The sequence below is a fragment of the Triticum aestivum genome, chromosome 6A, assembly GCF_018294505.1.
Source record: "Triticum aestivum cultivar Chinese Spring chromosome 6A, IWGSC CS RefSeq v2.1, whole genome shotgun sequence".
NCBI classification, from domain to species: Eukaryota; Viridiplantae; Streptophyta; class Magnoliopsida; order Poales; family Poaceae; genus Triticum; species Triticum aestivum.
In genome coordinates, this window is record NC_057809.1 from 569,677,167 (window position 1) to 569,697,073 (window position 19,907).

The following is a 19,907-nucleotide window of genomic DNA, read 5'->3' on the forward strand; positions in this document are numbered from 1 at the left end:
TGACAAAGAGAACAACGTATGTTGTTATGCGGTTTGACCGATAAAGATATTCGTAGAATATGTAGGAGCCAATATGAGCATCTAGGTTCCGCTATTGGTTATTGACCGGAGATGTGTCTCGGTCATGTCTACATAGTTCTCGAACCCGTAGGGTCCGCACGCTTAACGTACGATGACGATCAGTATTATGAGGTTATGTGTTTTGATGTACCGAAGGTAGTTCGGAGTCCCAGATGTGATCACGAACATGACGAGGAGTCTCGAAATGGTCGAGACATAAAGATTGATATATTGGAAGGCTATGTTTGGACATCGGAATAGTTCCGAATGAGTTCGGGCATTTACCAGAGTACCGGGGGGGTTACCGGAAGCCCCTAGGGAGTCAATGTGCCTTATTGGGCCTTAGTGGGAGAGAGGAGGAGGCGGCCAAGGTGGAGGGCGCGCCCCCCAAGCCCAATCTGAGTTGGGTGCCCCCCCCTTTCCTTCCCTCTCTCTCCCCGTTCCTTCCTCTCCTACTCCAACTAGGGAAGGGGGAATCCTATCCTACTAGGATTCCCCCCTTGGGCGCGCCATGAGAGGGTCGGCCCTCCCCTCCTCCACTCCTTTATATACGCGGGAGGGGGGCACCCCATAGACACACAAGTTGATTGTTTAGCCGTGTGCGGTGGCCCCTTCACAGATTTCCACCTTGGTCATATCGTTGTAGACCTTAGGCAAAGCCCTGCGTCGCTAACTTCATCATCACCGTCATCACGCTGTCGTGCTGATGAAACTCTCCCTCGACCTCAGCTGGATCTAGAGTTCGTGGGACGTCACCGAGCTGAACGTGTGCAGACCACGAAGGTGCCATACCTTCGGTGCTAGGATTGGTCGGATCGTGAAGACGTACGACTACATCAACCGCATTGTCATAATTCTTCCGCTTTCATTCTACGAGGGTACATAGACACACTCTCCCCTCTTGTTGCTATGCATCTCTAGATAGATCTTGCGTGATCATAGGAAAATTTTGAATTACTGTGTTCCCCAACATACATTATGTGGTGTACAATGATGAATAAATAGCGTTTGCTTATGAATGTACACCACATAATGTACTTGCATTACCAGATGACCGGCACTGATGTGCTTGCATTACCACACACCATGTTACATGCGTTCGTTCACCAATGGCTGCTCGGTCAGGTGCCACTTTTATTGTTGTTGCGTCTATGCGCGTGCGCAGGCGGTAGAATTGTGGCTTCATCCGAGTTTCAAATTTTGAATGCTGCAGGAATGCGACTGGATCTGGACCTTGGTTTGGGTTGACCATGGGTGCAATCTAGGGTTCTTGGCGAGAAGAGGGAGGGATGAGGAACAACACGTTGGCGGCTGGTTGTGAGTAGATAAGTAGAGAAGGGACTTGTGATGTGGCTCCAAATGCAAACCCTCCTGGTTGATGGTAACGGACCCCCTCTCTATTTCATCCATGTGCCAGTGGTATCTCTGACGGGGTCTACTAATGGCAGCACTGTTAGTGGGCCATGTCATGCCCTTATACTGGCTTTGTTAGTATTAATCTTGATGCATGTAGGTAGTTGGTTAGTGAATCAATTAGTCTGGTCCGTGCGTGCCGTTGGGTGGGCTAGGTATACGGACATGCATGTGTTAGTGCGTGCGTGGGAAGCGGTCAAGCTGGTAGTGGCCAAGTGCAGCAGCAGGCCTGTGTGATGTGCGTGTGTGCGCGTTGTGTGCGGAGGCGCTGCATGGCCAGGCTTCAAAGCCGGCTGGATTAGTCCAGGTTGTTAGCCAGCGAGGGGTGCGTCGGGTGAGCACCCGGGTATAAAATCCCCCACGGTGTATCGATGTAAAGTGCGGGTGTAGCTCTCAGCCGTGATGTAGCCTGTGTACTGAATATAAAGGAGGCGTTTGGGCGCTAGGGCATTGGTCGCCGGGGCGTTGGTCGCCGGGAAAAAAAAGTATGCTCCTTCTTCCACTTCTGTCCGGCGTGAAAAAGAGAGAGCGCGGCAACAACAGGCTTCACACAGCGAGAAGTAAATGCCTAATACCAGCGACTGATCTTATCCTGATGCAAACGTCCGGGTGGAGATTCCATGAGCAGGCGAGCTCGTCCACTCCTTTGAGTTTTCGCTGCAAAAACATCCTACATTAGTGAACAAAGGTAGTAGTTACTTTTATAAGTGGTGTACATAGTTATTCACAGCTTGATGTAGTTTTAAGCAATTTCCAACTGGCGATCACACCAAAGGTAGCGAAAAAATATTATGTTGGTTGTCCACATGCATCATGAGCTTTAATTTGGGCTAATATTAATCTGAGCATATGTATGTTTGTATACAGCTTCAATTGTGCCTACTGAAACTTGGAGCTGCAGTGGTGTGGCTGTAAACTACACCTTGAGTGGAACCAGCATACTTGGCACATCATGTACACCATTATTGAGAAGCAACACTAGTGGTGTTCAAGCTCAAACAATTCCACATTCAGTGATTACATTACACTACATACACATCTGTGACTCAGTTTTCTTCACTCGGTTAGTTCTTATCTTCATATGAACCTGATTAATCCATGCATGACATTGCAGTTAATGAGCATCAAAAGATCTTTACTAGTTTGTCTTCAGTACGTGCACATGAAAACAGAAACCACAAACAATAAGATGTTTACTAGTACCTCTCACATATCTTATTTTTCTTTTTTCTGGTAGGTGCGTCCTCTATCTACCCAGGTAAACATGGGAGGGGGGTTTCTGTTTGGCAAAAAAATGCACCCAATATGTTTAAAGAAAGGTGCCAGGGGAGTAAGGGGGTAATCGAGGGGGCTGGAAAGCATATTTTTTATTTTATTTTAACACACCAATGATCATTTGTACCTTAATGTGCACGGACGCTGTGAGCGCAAGAGCTTGCAGGTTGCGATGTCATCAGCCTATAATTTCTATTTTAAGATGTTTGTTCCTGGGCTTTCTTGCATTTCCGCTTTGCTGAATTAGCCATGTGACCTCGTCAGCTGTTCTTTGTCCATTGGAAGAGTTTTCTGACCATCACGATTAGTTTATGTGTAATATGCATTGGTTAATTACATAAACTATTTTATTTTTACGTGTGTGAATATATACATCAAGGTTCTTCCCGATATCAAAGATACTACTAGATGTATATTCCCTACGTTTTAGATCTAACTTGTACGTAATACTATTTATCAAAGATTGAAATTTCAATCTGGTGGTACATTGTGTACAATAATACTTTTCGAAAGGGAACTTCCAAGATGGGGATGTAACATCCATATGCCAATCTATCTCTAGGTGTAATTCACCATTACAACTTAAGTACAGTCTATGTAGTATGTCTGAATCGGAGCAAAGAATTACGTGCCATTGTGATCTTGGACTTCACTAAACCGTATATGCAGCATTTGGAGCATCCCTATTTGCTCATTTCTTCCATCATCTTGCACAATCACATTATCCATAGTAGGATAATTAAGGTAGATAAGGTTTGGAGTATACTCAAATCCGTACCTCCGTCGTAAGTAGAACACTAAAAAACTTTAGATTTTGTTCTCTTACTTTGTCTTCTTTTTTCAACACTAAAAGTTGAATGTAATTTCAAGAAGGAAAACTTATTTCCTCTATTTAAGCGTCTTTTTTGTTTATCAACATCTACCAGAGCATCTACCATCTTGAATTATTATAAATCCAGCACAATACACTGAAGTTATTTTCTTGCCAATATGTTTTTGATACAGGGCAACAAATAGCATGCTAGTACCATGTTGTTGACATGTACAAGAGCCTACTTCAAATAAACAAAACACCTGCATAAAAGAACTAGTGAAATATGAGTTGTAGTATTCCGCACAATGTTGTGTAAACAATCTCCCATGTAGCTCGTTTTGCGCACCTGTTCTAGTGGCCGGTCTAGGTGTTTGAAACTGTTTTGTGTGATTTTTTTGGTTAGATCCAAATTTCATATGATATTTCCATGATATACATCGCAATGATGTTTCTGAAAGCAATCATTTTTTATACATGCAATGTATATTCCGCACCTATGGTCAAAATTATACTACCAAAAACTATTGTTTCTTCATCTCTTTATTTTTTGGATGTAACAGAAGATGTACTTTCGACGTCCCAAATTTGTTGTGGGGTAGAAGTCGGAAGATTTTTAGTTTTCCTAGGAGTGTTCTTTAGCAAAGTAGCACCAAAGGATGTTGAATGTGTTTTGATTTTATATCAATGGAGAAGGGATCACCTTCTTCTTTAAAGGAGGTATGTGGGCATGAACAGGCTCTGGATGTAATTTTAACACTAGCTTCTATCCATAAACAGAGAGATATACTGGCATGTATACCCGAGGGCAGAGACGTAGCTAGGCCCCAGGTAGCAGGGGCCTTGGCCTAGGGCGTAGCTACACATTTATTCATTCACGGTATCAATGTTTGTCATTGTAGATACTGATCATTAGTTTTGTTTTAAGGTTGGCCTGGGGTGTGCCTATGTCCTTGCTACGCAACTCACTAAGGGCAGACCTGGAAATAAGCTTTTTGAAGGGCTGCTTAACTTTCAAAAACGGTCATTTGGTGGAAATGATACGAAAAGTAAGTGGTGAGGGTGTGCGCAAAAGGTGGAGTGAAAGGGGAAAGTATGTAGTCCTCCCAGGCCTAGGGTGCTCCCGGTGCTCCGATGTGAAAAACATTTTTTAAAATGCTCAAAAAATTCTAAAAAAAATGCAGCGTATCGACGGAACATCGATGTCTCTTGTCAATTTTGTATCTCGAGCAATGTTTCGAATTTTGATTTGAAATTTTGTGACAAGAGACATCGATGTTCCGTTGATCTGCTGCATTTTTTTCAGAAATTTTTGAACATTTTAAAAATATTTTTCAGACATTTGGAGCACCGGGAGCACCCCAAGTCTGGGAGCACTAGATACTTTCCCGGAGTGAAAGGTAGCATTTGGGTTTTGGGATTTCAAGCCATGGCAAAAAAAAAGTACTTCTCAGCACCAGCTACACGATCCATTGAGAACCACATACTCTGGGTCTTTCTATTTATGGAAGGAGGTCGGTTGTCGGGACATGGCACTCCATAAGGAAAAAAGTAAGCGCACACTGCATAGTTGCCCCCTAAATATAACCTACAATATGCCCATTTATTATTACTCTTCATATTAGATAGAACGATGATCATGCTACAAGAGTCTCTTATAACTACTTCAAAAGGGCAGAATAAACAAATTCTAGTTAAGTTTGCAATTTGCACCACATCATCCATCAACACGTCTCCAAACGGCGTGGTGGCCAAGCTCGGTTAAATAGTTCGTTGATGCGGCTTGCAGCAGTAGGAACACCTGCATCCTTGAGGGAAGCACTGGCCTTCCCCTGCGCCCTTGTACGCGCTCACACAGTCCATCATGCACTTGGCGGCATCACATGGGCCCTGGTTGATGTACTTGGTGCAGGTGTACTCTGGAGGGCACTTGGTCGCCATGGCTGCTTGCACAATTGACACGATAAGAATGGGTAAATAAATCCCAAATATACCAATGCGAAGATGGATGGAGAGAAAAATACACTGATATTTAGTTGTCATGCATGTTATATGGTACACAATAACACAAAGTATGTACCTGGTGATGAGGCAAGAACGATCAAGGCCAGGAGGAGTGTTACTTGGCAATACTTCATGTCTTCAACAAATCCAGACTCAAGAGGATGGGATATGTGATGATACGTCTGTGCACGGCATGTTCCTGAAGTAATTGTGGCACTTTTATAGTGTTGTCTTGCTTGGTGTTTTAGGAATTGCTTTATTTTTTACCAAACTTGTAATCGTGTACGTGGAATGCACGCTATATCAGAAAAGAAATTAATTGCATTGCATGCTAAAATTAGGAAAGATATTGAATGTACGTTGATATTAGGTAAATATAATTACCATAGACCAATTATACAAGGAACGGAAAACATCGATTTGGTTTAGATTATTGCAAACCAGGGGGCAATATGAGAAATAAACCAAAGCCGGGCGGGGAAAAACCAAAGGGAGGGCCGAGTGAATCGATTTGATTTTCAGTGGGAGGGGAAAACCCTCATGGATGGGGCGGTTGGCGGCGAGGTGCATGTACCAATTACATTTTAATAGTAGAGATATTCTAGATTTTGGTAAGATTTGATTTGATTTGATTTGAGTATGAATACGGGAAGGCAATCAAAATTTTGATTTAGTTGAGATTTTGGAAAGATTTGATTTGGATATGGTTACTAGATGCAAGGAAAATATTGATCAAGTTGAGGTTTTGATGAGATTTGATCTGATTTGATTTGATTGAGTTAATGCAGTTCATGGTTTTGCTAAGCTTTTAGTGAGCTGGTGCATGTCATGATTTTTAGTAGGAAATGAAAGAAAAACACCATTTTTTATTAGATTTTTGCAAACCAGGGGGCCTAGAGAGAAAAACTAAAGTAGGGGAAAAACCAACAGGGAGGGTCGAGCGAACCTATTCGGTTTTTAGTCGGAGGGAAATGGTGTTGATGAGGCAGTGGAAGGTGAGGCAGACGTACAAACTCTCCTTTAATAGTAGAGATATTGTAAATTTGTATAAGGTTTGATTTGATTTGACTTGAATATAGGTAGGGAAGGAAATTAAAGTTTTGATCTAGTTGAGGTTTGGTAAGATTTGATTTGATTTGATTTGGATATGGTCACGTGAAGGCAAGAAATTATTGATTTGGTTGAGATATTGATAATATTTGATTTTATCCGATTGAGTTAATGCAGTATATAGTTCTGATAAGATTTGATTGAGTTAATTCAGGGCATGACTTCTAGTAGGAGAAGGAAAGGAAAGCACATTTTCGGCTTACATTATTGCAAACCAAGGGTGTGGAGGAAAAAAACCAAGGTAGGGGGCAGGGAAAAATCAACATGGAGAGGCGAGCAAATTGATTCATTTTTTTTATCTATATCTATACTAATATAAAAAGATCCAAAGAGCAGATCCAACTAATCTTGGCCATCAAATTATATTAATCCAACAACTCAGGTTGTTCCAATAGTGAGCGCTCTACATGTTTATCATGTTAATATGATACCAAATATCAATGGCAGCACTAATCACAAAATTAAAACGCAAAAAATATCGTACCAAATATCAGTGTGTAATGCACGTACGGATAGGAAAAAACCAGTATGGATAGAGCGATGGGAGGTGAGACAAACATGCCAACTCTCCACTAGTAATAGAGATGTAAACAAATGTATCAATGATTATTTAACGAAAATACTAACAAGGGACCGTTCGATAGGAAATGCTTTTTGAGTAAAGCATGCATTTGCACACAAAGTTGTATGCATGCATGTGATGATGTAAGGAGGGTACAATTTTAAAAAAAGTGCTCTATGGACTAAAACATATGCCGATTCATAATCTGTTTTCATACTTACCTTCTTATCATTGAGGGCTTCCTAGCAGATCCCTCTTGGGTATGTTCCGACAAACCTTTTTTTCGCCCCTAAAGTTGCTATCCCATGATTAATAAAGTTGCCATTGTATTGTTATGAAAGTTGCCTTACCATGTGGCAAGTTTGATATCAACACAACGACAACGCCATTTCCTACTAGGTCTCAAATTTTAAGGTGGATTTGCTGTGACCACACAATAAATAAAGTTGGCATTGCGTCGTGTCTAACTTGCCACCATGTTTGTATCAAAGTTGCCACTCGAAATTTTAATACTAATGCCAAGGGAAGTTTGTTAATTTTAGGGGGCAACTTTTGAAATGATATTTTTTCATTGAAACATACATATATGGGATCTAGTATCGTATCTCTCAATGATATACAGTAAAAAGTTAAAATGGTTTGTAAATTGAATATGCAATTTCATAGTTAAAACATTTTAAGGTTTTGAAAAGAGCATTTATGGCATTTATGTAATTTTTTTCATTAAAACATTTTAAGCACATAAGCGCCCATTTTTTAAAATTATTTTTGATGTCTTCTCCTTTTGAAACAACATTCGACGGGACACGGGAGAATTTCAAAGAAACATAAAAGAAGAAAAGAGCAAAACAAACAATGAAGAAAAACCGCAACAGAAATAAGATAAATCTTTTTGTTCTTACCTGAATGTTTCAACAAATGGAAAGAGTTCAAAAAAGCACACCAAAATAATTTTGGAGTTTTTGGTCTTTCTAAAGAAAGCGAAAAAAGAAGGAATCCAAAAAATGAGAAAATATTTACACCGAAGAACTCCCAACCAACGAAAGAAGAAACAAGAAATACTTTTGTGTTTTCTTTTTAATAAACACTAGCTAACAAACGAAAGAAAGAAAATAAAAAAGAAGCTAGAAATATTTTGAGTTTTTCAAACACACAAAAGAAAGCAAATACATGTGAAACACGGATATACAATGAAAATGATGAACATCGACAAGTATAATAAATGTGTGAACATGAAATCAAATGTGGGTGAGAATATGCACTCCCCCAAGTTTAGGATTTTGACCTAATTTGGTCGATGCCAATTGAAAAATCCCTCAAGTCTAGGTAGGAACTAGGTCGGTGGTCTGAACCGGTCATCCCAAAGGTTGACCTCAATTGATGTCGCCAACTCGTTGCTATACGTGATTATTTCCTCTCGCAATATATTGTACCTTCCCCTAGAAAGGTCAAATAGGGAAGGGGCATGCAAAGTAACAATATCACGGGTGCACTGGCTGAATACCAGGTCATACTGATAAAATGGGGCACCTCTGTCAATAAAATCACGATCAACCATGCACTCGTAATTTAGGTTTTCTTAGGTAGATGATTATCCTCGCAAAGCCTGATTGCAAGTTTAAAGTGTCGAGCAAGGCAAGTAGCATAAATACCCCCACAAATAATATCCCTGGACATGTTAGTATGTATGCAGACGGCGTGCAATAATAGCTGCCAAACTATGGCTCATACCACTGAACAGTGCACTATGCAAATAGCGAGATCGGGGGCACTAAGCGTTCCACTCTCCCACCTAGCAGTTTGATATGTCTGCAACGTATCTATAATTTTTATTGTTTCATGCTATTATATTATCAATCTTGGATGCTTTATATGCTATTTATACTATTTTTTGGCACTAACTTATTAGCCTAGAGCCCAGTGCGAGTTTCTATTTTCTGCTTGTTTTTTTTTGCTTTTCAGGAAAAACAGTACCAAATTAAGTCCAAACGCGATGAAACTTTATGATGATTTTTTCTGGAAGAAGGGACCCTAGAAGGTTCGGGAGGAGGCCAGATGAGCTACAAGAGAGCCACGAGCTCACATAGCACGTCATAGGGGGGTAGGCACGTCCTCTTAGCTCGTGGAGCCCACACAACAACGTTTGAACTAATTCCACCTCTATAAATTCTCAAATATTCCCATACCAACAGAGAGCCACCCGAAACACTTTTCCACCATCGCAACCTTCTGTTCTTCCATAACCCCATCTAGAGGCCTTTTTCAGTACTCTGATGAAGGGGGAATCGATTATGGAGGGTGATACATCTCCAACATATCTATAATTTTTTATTGTTCCATGCTATTATAGTATCAATCTTGGATGCTTTATATGTATTTATATGCTATTTTATATCATCTTTTGGGACTAACCTATTAACCCAACGCCCAATGCCGGTTTTTGTTTTTTGCTTGTTTTTTTGGCTTTTCAGAAAAATAGTATGAAACGAAGTCCAAATGTGATGAAACTTAACGATGATTTTTTCTGCACCAGAAAGGACCCTAGGAGGTACGAGAAGAGGCCAAAAGAGCTAGGGAGAGCCATGAGCTCACATGTGCGTCTTAGGGGGGTAGGCGCTGTCTTTGACATGTACCTAGGGTAGGGTAATAGGCCTGATCTAGATACCCGTCCCAAGGGCACTGCCCTACAGTCAAAGACATTCAAAGGACAGCAAATTCTACTGACTCAAATCACCTCAGGATGCAACTAACTCGACCATGAGTTCCACTCGGACAACCCAATTCTATTCGACCATGATATAATCATTCGACCATATCAGAAACCACTTGGAGTACAGAAGATCTAAGGTCACTCTGGATGGAAACGGTCAGACATTCACTCCATAGTCTTAATGATCATTGTATGACTATAATGCTGACGTTACCAATAACGTCCCCTCTTTATGTACATTAAACCTTATGTAACGTCCCCTCTTTATGTACATTAAACCTTATGTAACGGGGGATGGCTGGGGTCCTGATGCACTCTATATAAGCCACCCCTCCTTTGGGACAAGAGTTCGCACCCCCTATAACTTCACGCATAATCCAATCGACCAGCCTTCGGGAACCGAGACATAGGGTTGTTACTTCCTCTGAGAAGAGCTAGAACTCGTAAATCTTGCGTGCACAACTTCACCGTAGCTAGTATCTTGCCTCCTCATGCCTACCCCCATTCTACTGTCAGACTTAGAACCACGACAATTGGCGCCCACCGTGGGGCAGGTGTCTTAGCGAGTTTCCGGTGAGGTTGCGATTTCTCCGAGTCCTATCATCATGGTTTCCGGTGGAGGTTTGGCTGAGAGCCGCGAGATCTGTCTCGGCGCACTCGTTTTCATCACCGATGACCCCGCTTGGCTGCAGGAAGCTCCCCTCGACTTCGAGACACTCTCCATCTGCGGGGCGACGCACTTTCACGCGTGCGTTCGTGGCGTCCTTCTATGGCAGTATCGGTTGTCTCCCGGGGTGTCTTCTCTCCCCGCTGTTCGTCGTCGCAAGCGATCCAGTCGGTCACGGCTTCAGCAGTGGGTGAAACATGCGGTGGCACGTCAGTCGGCCACCCCTCAAGTCGCAGAAATCGAGCACGACGAATCTCTCTATGGCCTGTTCGACTTGTTGACTGGCTCCGTCGAGATCCAATCCGAGTGCGACAGTAGCGACCCTGTGGCAGAAGTCCTGATGGTTGACACGCCGCGTAGCCCGCCTGGCATGCATCGCAACGGTGGTGGCGACGATGGCGGCGATCCGTCGTGCGTTCACGAGGAGTACCACCCCGAAACCCTCTCTTCTCACCAAAGGGAAGAACTTCACCGCCGCAATGTGGAGGCGCTCCACACGCCCATTGTTGGAGAGACCTCTGAGGCTCGGGCCTTGGAGGCAGCGCGCCTGTCCACTTTGGCTGAGCGCACTCGATTGGAGAACCTTCAGCATGCACTCGACGAATGTGCCCGGCGGTAGGTCCCTGAGTCCAGTCGACGGCAGCAACAACTATTCCCGCCTGAACCACAGGTATACCGCACTCCGGTTCAGAATCTTACAGTTGCGGCCCTTATAGCAGAATCTATTCAGCCGTCCCAGTCGGAGGCTGGAAGAGGTTTGATGCAGATCAGAGCGTTGCTCCGGGCAGCAAGAGAGCAGAACACTGGAGTGTCTCAGTCGCGTAACAAAATTTATATCAGATCTGTGGTGGCTGACACAGTCCAGTCGGCTCACAGCCCAAGATCGCCTCCACGGCGTCAGGGTCGTGGGCATCTCCAAGGACAGTACTTGGGTCGAAACCACGAGCAGCACGATCATCGGCTCGACCGTGATGACTGCCGTCGAGTGCCTACGCCCCCTTCGAGGGGCGAGTCATATGTGCCCCGACATTATGATGATAGGCGCCTATCGGGGATATACCCCGCGGAATGACCCGGCCAGACTTGGCGGCTCACAGAGACCCGACGAGTATTTGGTGACTTACTGATGACCACAACGGCGGGTCAGATGGATGACAAGGCCCAAGGCCCAGAAGGCCGGTTCATGTGATGATGGGACGACTTACGAGGAAAGACATAAGGAATATTCTCCTACTAAGGAAGCAAGACTAGGACTCCAGTTGTAATAGAGTAATCCTAATCCTACTAGGACTAGTCATGTAACCCGCCCCTTGAACTTATATAAGGAGGGGCAGGGCTCCCCAAAGAGGGACAAGAAAAAAAAACAATCTCTAGGGCTAGACACAAAGGGGGAGCCGACTTATGCGGCGAAGCTCTCATGAGCATAAGGAGATCTAGCCACAAACAGCATGTAGGGCTATTGCCGGACGATGTTTCCCGGGGCCCGAAGCTGTCTAAATTCTTGTCTTCTGTTGCGTCTCTCGATTCCGCTCAACCCCTCTCAAGCTACTACAAAGATGCGTTGGCCTCACGACTAAGTCCTCACACTAGGACATCTACCGTGACAATTCCACGACAGTTGGCGCCCACCGTGGGGCTCGCGCACGATGGTGTTGAGTTCTTGAAGGGATCTTTCTCAGGGATCGAGAAGCTCGCAATTGGTCGCATGAAGAAGAGCCGGCGCAAAATAATCGTTCAAAGACAGCCCAACCTGAGTCAACCTCGGGTAGAGCTAGCAAGTTTATCGTTTATGATTTTTTATATACGGGATTGAAAATATTACGATTGCATGCGTCGCCGCAGGCGTCGCTGGACGATCCGTCGAATTTGATTTTTCACTGTTGTACGGCCGCACGTCCAGATGGCAACGGGGACGAAACCCATCGGGTTTTGCCTTCCCGAACCCATCCCCACGAGAAAATCGCAAACCCATCCCCGTCCCCATCACCATGTGCGGGGCTAGTTTTTCGCCCGTCCCCTAAACCCATCGAGTTTCAGGGAACCCACGGGGAACCCATGAGAAAATAAAAATATTTAAACAAACATAGTGGCGACAAAAAAATAACATTTGAATAGCAAAACAAGCACATTTCAGCAGCATAACTGGAGCAAATTTCAACAAAAAACAATAGTAGATGGTTCAACAGCTATATAGAGTGTATTTTAGCAGAGTTAAACAACATACATAGTATATTTCGGAGGCAGCAAACATAACATAGTAGCAACAATGATATCATTTCAGCAGCAACATAGTATATTTCAGCAGCAAAACAACTGCAAATTTCAGCACAATACTGAGGAATAACATCAGCTAAAAGAAGCCTATTTCAGCACAACTATAGCCCATTTCAACAACGAAGATAAGCATATTTCAGCAACAAACAGGAGCATATTTCAGTAAAAAAAATGTATTTTGCCGGGTTTGCCTGGTTTCGGGTTCGGGGACTACCGAAACGGGTGCAAACCCATGAAACGTGTCGGGTTGTATAATGCGCCCAACAACAGCCCCGCGGGGATGAAAAGATGCCCATCTCCGTCCCCTAATAGGATAAAAACCCGCGGGGACGCGGGTTTCGGGGCCCGTTGCCATCTTGAGCCGCACGTGACCAGAGAAAACATCCGGGTCGGTTTCAGATGAGCTGCACTACGAAGAAGCCAAGTCGCCGAGATTGATTGTGGCCGAGACCTATCCAAATCCGCTATCGTGTATTTTTTACTGGCTCAAGTCCTGAGATGACAACGACATAGCAACTCTCTAGGGGGTTCTTGACTCAAGGAGCTTGAGACGATCTGTCAGCATTAATCTTGATCATGTAGATGGCGGCTGGGCGCTGCGGCTGTTGGAGTCAGTTGGAGGCAGCCGCGTCGTGCGCGCGGCCAGAGCTGCATGGAGTTTGATCATGGGTTAGTTAGTGCACGGGTGTGATGCGTGCATGCAATGTTTAGTAGCTGTGTGGTAGCCGGGTAATGCGTGCGTGCGTGTAGTGTGTGTGTGCACAAGTCTGGGTATAAAAGCCCTTCGTGTATTGATGTAAACGTGAGTGTGGGTGTGTGCGTCAAGGTGTTGTAGCGATGTAGCCTGGGGTGAACGAGTTCGTGCTCATGGAATACAATGCCGTTTATGCGGCGGGCGGAGTACGTGCTCCGGGAAACACCTGTGTCCAGCATCCTTCTTCCTCCTTCATCTTATTCTTCGTTGTGTCAGAGAGAGAACGAGCAGGAGGTGCAGCGAGAGAGAGGAAGACAGAGGCGGCGCCAACAATTGGTATCATAGCCTGGAGTTGAGTTCGAGCTCGAGGTAATCAAGGCCGTTGGTGCGCCAGGAAGAGAAGGTGCGGCGTGTGTCGCCGAAGATGAAGAAGGGCGTTCTCCGTGGCGGTCGACGATGATCCATGTCAAGATTATGGGGGGAAATTGTCAGCATTAATCTTGATCATGTAGATGGCGGCTGGGCGCTGCGGCTGTTGGTAGCGGCCGTTGGAGTCAGTTGGAGGCAGCCGCGTCGTGCGCGCGGCCGGAGCTTCATGGAGTTTGATCGTGGGTTAGTTAGTGCCTGGGTGTGATGCGTGTATGCAATGTTTAGTGGCTGTGTGGTAGCCGGGTAATGCGCGCGTGCGTGTAGTGTGTGTGTGCACAAGTCTGGGTATAAAAGCCCTTCCTGTATTGATGTAAATCTGAGCGCGAGTGTGTGCGTCAAGGTGTTGTAGCGATGTAGCCTGGGGTGAACGAGTTCGTGCTCGTGGAATACAACATCGTTCGTGCGGCGGGCGGAGTACGTGCTCCGGGAAACACATGTGTCCAGCATCCTTCTTCCCCCTTCATCTTCTTATTCGTTGTGTCAGAGAGAGAACAAGCGGGAGGTGCAGCGAGAGAGAGGAAGATAGAAGCGGCGCCAACACGATCTGCTACGCACTGTAAATAGTACTACGGTGCTAATATAACAGATAGCATAGCCGCTGAGCCGCATGTACTGGGGCAGTCGTGCCCAAATACAAGCTATTGCCGCTGCTGCCACACCTCCCATCAAGTCAAGCCCTGCAGAATCACTAGGTCACAAGAAAAAAGACTGCACAACGCGATATAACAATGCGTGCATGCGTTATATAAAAAGAGATCAAATCATGAAATATGAGACACATGCAGTAAACGCCACGGCCCGGAGGAGGAATCATGTTTCGCTTTCCTCTGCTGCCGTTCCGTGTCTGCCATGGTTCTTCTCGGCCTCTGTGCTACGAACCGCTGTCGCGCGGTCAGCTTCAGGGGAAAGTCGCCTAGCGCCATGAGCCACCTGGTCGCCCTTCGGGCTATCCCGCATTGAGCCGCCTTGTCCCGCTGGAGCCTCTACTGAGCCACCGTCTCACCAGTATGCTTATGCTACAACCGTCGCGGCTTCCAAGCCGCCCCCGCCGGTGTTCCAAACCGCCGTTGCGGTCGGCCTGCTTCAAGTCGCCGCCGCGGCCTTGAGTCGCCGGCCACCCATCCCCGCACTAAGCCGCCACATATAGTGTAAAGTCGCCGACCACCACCGTCGTCTACTGCAATGAGCCGCTCTCAACAAGCCGCTGCATTTTTGACCCGACGCCTGCGAGCGTTGCTTCTGCCACGCCTTACTGCGTCTCTGTTGACCTCTCCTTGCTCAACCGTCGTTGTCGCGCGCCGTCGAGCTGCATAAAATTACTGCCATGGTTGCACGAAGACCCGGTCCCTACTGAGTCCACAGCCGCTGCCGTGAGCCGCTGCAGAGCCGCCGCGCCGACCAGGCTTTGAGTCGCCGCCACGGACCGCCCACTGCTGCTGTCCCGCCGAGCCGCCGCAGCACTCTTCACTGCCGCATTACTATAGTTTGCACAGATTTTTGAGGAGCCTCCTAGCAAGGTGCTGCACAAGTGGAATACCAAATTCCAAAGGCTCAAGACCAATGACGACACTTGTGCTATTTTAATTAAGTTGGCTGCCCCTCGAACAAAAAAAGTGTCAATACAAAAACAATTCTGAAAAGGATTCATTCCAACATGACCGTCGCTGCCGCGTTAAACCGCCGGGGCCACATTGAGCTGCCTCTGCTATGTTGAGCCGCCGGGAGTCGCCGGTCTGCCTGAACCGCCGAGATTATATTAAGCCTCCTCTGACGCGGCGTACAGATCATCTGTCATTCACAAACATCAGTTTGCATTAACAGGCCGACCGACTCACCCGTCCATGCCGCCATACAAACAACACGGACGACTCGCCCGTCCGCCCTTGCGACCGGTTCACGCGTCCACGCCGGCTTACAACGAGGAGGACAACTTGCTCGTCCGCACCGGCTTACAACTTTGCGGCCGACTCATCTGTCTGTTTCCCACGCCCGACTCGCTCGTGATTGATTTCAGCTTCACCATGGTGATCATCAACCGTGGTGGATAATTTCTGGTTTAACATATCAGGTGAAATCCATCTAGTATATTTTTATATTATATATTGATTTTGTTTAAAAGAGCAATTACTCTGGCTTGCAAGTTCTCCAATGTAGGACAAGTTATATCACTAAGCTGTTGACTGACTCATACAGGTCTATATCACGGTCAAATATGGAGAATCTCAAGACAACTCCTCGAGTCGCCTTGAGACTCGGGGGCTACGATAACATGGCACAATAAATGATTGCCGATTTAAAGCAGATTCAAGAACTCCGGATCATTAGAGGGAAAAATAACCCGGCCCCAGAGGCTACTGCCTTATTGGCAAATATTTAAAGGCCGTCAAAAAATTTACGGCTTAAAAAGAAGGATTCCGGTTCAAAATCCGGTTCAAGGGAAATATGTCTCCCACAAAGCGCTGAAGCTCTCAATATCCGGTTTAAAATCCGGCTCAAGGTAAACCTGTCTCCCACAAAGCTTTGAAACTCTCAATATCCGGTTCAAAATCCCGGTTCAAGAAGAATTTATCTCTCGCAAAGCTCGGGTTCTCAGGAAAAATTAAAGGGACCAAAGAGAGTCTGTTGCAAGGCACAACTCAAACATAGGTATCCTGCATCAAAAGATCGTTGTGGGATGATTGTATTTGAATCTAGATTAACCCCTTTTGGGTCTGACTTTGATCGTATTCGAATCGGTGACGTTAAAACAATATCAAGGTCATTTGGGGGCTTCCTGTTCAAACATAGGTCATATTCAAACCAAGGAGAACATAGCTGTCGGTACCCTCTTGATCGGCGCAATGCCAAACCCACTAGGGGGCTTCTTGATCGTATTCGAATAATAGCTTAACCCCATTTGGGTCCGACTTTGATCGTATTCGAATCAGAGTCATTAAAAAACTCTCAAGGTCATTTGGGGGCTTCCTGTTCAAACATAGGTCGTATGCGAACCAAAGAGAACATAGGTGTCGGTACCCTCTTGATCGGCGCAACGCCAAATCCACTGGGGGCTACATGATCGTATTAGAATCCTAGCTTAACCCCTTTGTCTAGTTTACTGATCGTATTCGAATCAGAAACTTCAAATTCTTCTTTCTATTTTGCTTAAGTGTTTTGAAAACAGTCTTTTGGGTTTGTCTTGAGACTTTTTGTTCATATCTGAAGCATATATGTGGTTTCGATTAACTCGGCTTAACTTTGGATGATAAGGCACCATATATGACAATCATACACATTTGGAAGTTTTTGGCTTCTAAAGATTGGGTTATCACCCTTACTGCATAGGTAACCTAAACCGGCAGTACGATTCAATATCACAGGAACCAGTTTTTCAAACCGGGTTATATTATTCAAATCTTTAATAGCCAACATGGCTGGATTTTTTATTATGGTTATCAATAACCAATATTACGATTGAGGTTTTCAAAGTCGCTTCAGTGCAATGGATATTATTTTATCAATGGATATAATTTATTCTACAATGGAAGGAATAGTCCCGAGTCGCTGTAGGCTTACTACTCAGCACTTGGGGGCTACATTATTCAAGTTGAGATTACATCAAATATGCAAGTCCCATGTCACTGCCAGCATGCACAATGGCACTTGGGGGCTAATGCAAAGTCATTTTTATTGGCCTTATTAAATACCCGAGTCATCACATTGTAACGAGCCGGCTGTCGGTGTCAAAACCGGCGGATCTCGGGTAGGGGGTCCCGAACTGTCCGTCTAAGGCGGATGGTAACAAGAGGCAGGGGACACGATGTTTACCCAGGTTCGGGCCCTCTTGATGGAGGTAATACCCTACGTCCTGCTTGGTTGTTCTTGATGATATGAGTATTACAAGAGTTTATCTACCACGATATCAGAGAGGCTAAACCCTAGAAGCTAGCCTATGGTATGATTGTCTGTTGTCCTACGTACTAAACCCTCCAGTTTATATAGACACTGGAGGGGGCTAGGGTTACACAAGGTCGGTTACAAGGGAGGAGATATACATATCCGTATTGCCTAGCTTGCCTTCCACGCCAAGTAGAGTCCCATCCGGACACAGGACGAAGTCTTCAATCTTGTATCTTCATAGTCCAACAGTCGGGCCAAAGGATATAGTTCGGCTGTCCGGAGACCCCCTAGTCCAGGACTCCCTCAGTAGCCCCTGAACCAGGCTTCAATGACGATAAATCCGGCGCGCAGTATTGTCTTTGGCATTGCAAGACGGGTTCCTCCTCCAAATACTCCATGGAAGAGTTTGAACACAAGGATAGTGTCCGCCCTGCAAAACAAGTTCCACATACCACCATAGAGAGAATAATATTTCCACCAATCTAATCTACTGACACGTTTTGACAGCATGACATCACGCCAGTGCCCGGTCATTATTCGAACTGTTTTTCTCAACCAGCACCGCACATATCGCGAGGCGGTTTTCTTGACACGTCTTGTCAAAGCAGAGATCGTGTTCTCCTTATCATGGGATTCTCATCAATACAGACGTGCGTAACCCAACTGCGCCATTAATTACAGTGCCTGGGGAATAAGCGGTTTTACTAGGCAAGTGGGGAGACACATCACCTCTTCCGCCCTTATAAAGGGAAAAGGATTTACTCTTTTCAGCCACACCTTCTTCCTCCTTGCGTACCCATTCCCGCATACTCGAGCTGTAGCGCCCAAGCTCGCGTTCTTCTTCTCAAACCACTCCATGCATGTCCGGAGCATGAGGCAAGTGGATGGTCTCCTCCGTCACCGAGGAGAACATCAAAAAGTTACGGGAAGCCGATTATCTGGCCGCGGACATCGCGCACCGGCTGCTAAATGCAAGGGAGATCATCCCGATGCCCGAACCCCATGAGAGGGTAGTTTTTCTTACCCACTTCGTCTGCGTACTGGGATTTCCCCTCCACCCGTTCGTCCGCGGGCTCATGTTCTACTACGGGCTGGATTTTCACGATCTGGCCCCCAATTTCATCCTCAATATGTCGGTGTTTATCGTCGTGTGCGAGGCCTTCCTCCGCATCAAGCCCCATTTCGGCCTGTGGCTGAAGACTTTTAATGTCAAACGGAAGGTGGTGGTCGGCCAGCAGGTAGAGTGTGGAGGCGCCATGGTGGGCAAGATGCCTAACGTCACCTGGCTCGAAGGCTCCTATGTGGAGACCATAAAGGGTTGGCAATCGGGGTGGTTCTATATCACCGAGCCGCGCGACTCCAACTGGGTGGCGGCCCCCAAATTTCGATCTGGAGTCCACACGTGGCTCACCTCCTGGAAAGAGAAGGGCCTGTCCTGGGGTTCATCGGTAGAGCTGACCGGACTCCAGACCTGCATCCAGAACATGACGAACAAGAAAATAAAGCTTGTCAACGTGGTCCAGGTTATGCTCTTCCGCCGGATCCTTCCGTGTCAACGACGGGCATTTGATTTGTGGGAGTTCGACTCGGCCAAGCAGCAGACGCTAGGAGAGCTCTATGACATGACGCATGAGGACGTCTGGAGGGTGTTGTTCAAGAGCGCCAAGATTCCTCCCTCCCTCACCGAGGACCGCAGACTCAGCGCAAAGCGCCGCGCCAATCCGGTAGGGTTTTATATCTCTCAGGTTATTTATTTGCCCCGGTTTAGTTATGTGCAGGATCTAAGCTTCCATGTCATTAACAGGACTGGATAAAGACGGCGTAGCAGCTTGATTTCCCAGCCCATTTGCCCGAAGATCCTGCAGACACTCTTCTAATGAAGATGCTGACTCCGGCACCTTACGAGGTGCCGGCAAAGAAGGCCAATAAGAAGGCCGCGGGGACCCGCAAGGGTCTCCGGCGCAAGGTTGTATCGGACTCATCGTCCGATGACTCCGACACGCACTCCTCCCACGGAAA

General features: G+C 45.8%; 1 long non-coding RNA gene across 1 annotated transcript; it reads left to right on the top strand.

Moving 5' to 3' along the window:
* Positions 1-1,868: 1,868 nt before the first annotated feature.
* LOC123131076 (uncharacterized) lies at positions 1,869-9,610 on the top strand. The gene is made up of 3 exons (XR_006464057.1): positions 1,869-2,161; positions 2,341-2,536; positions 9,198-9,610. It is a non-coding gene; the product is annotated as an uncharacterized lncRNA (long non-coding RNA).
* The last annotated feature ends 10,297 nt before the right edge of the window (positions 9,611-19,907 follow it).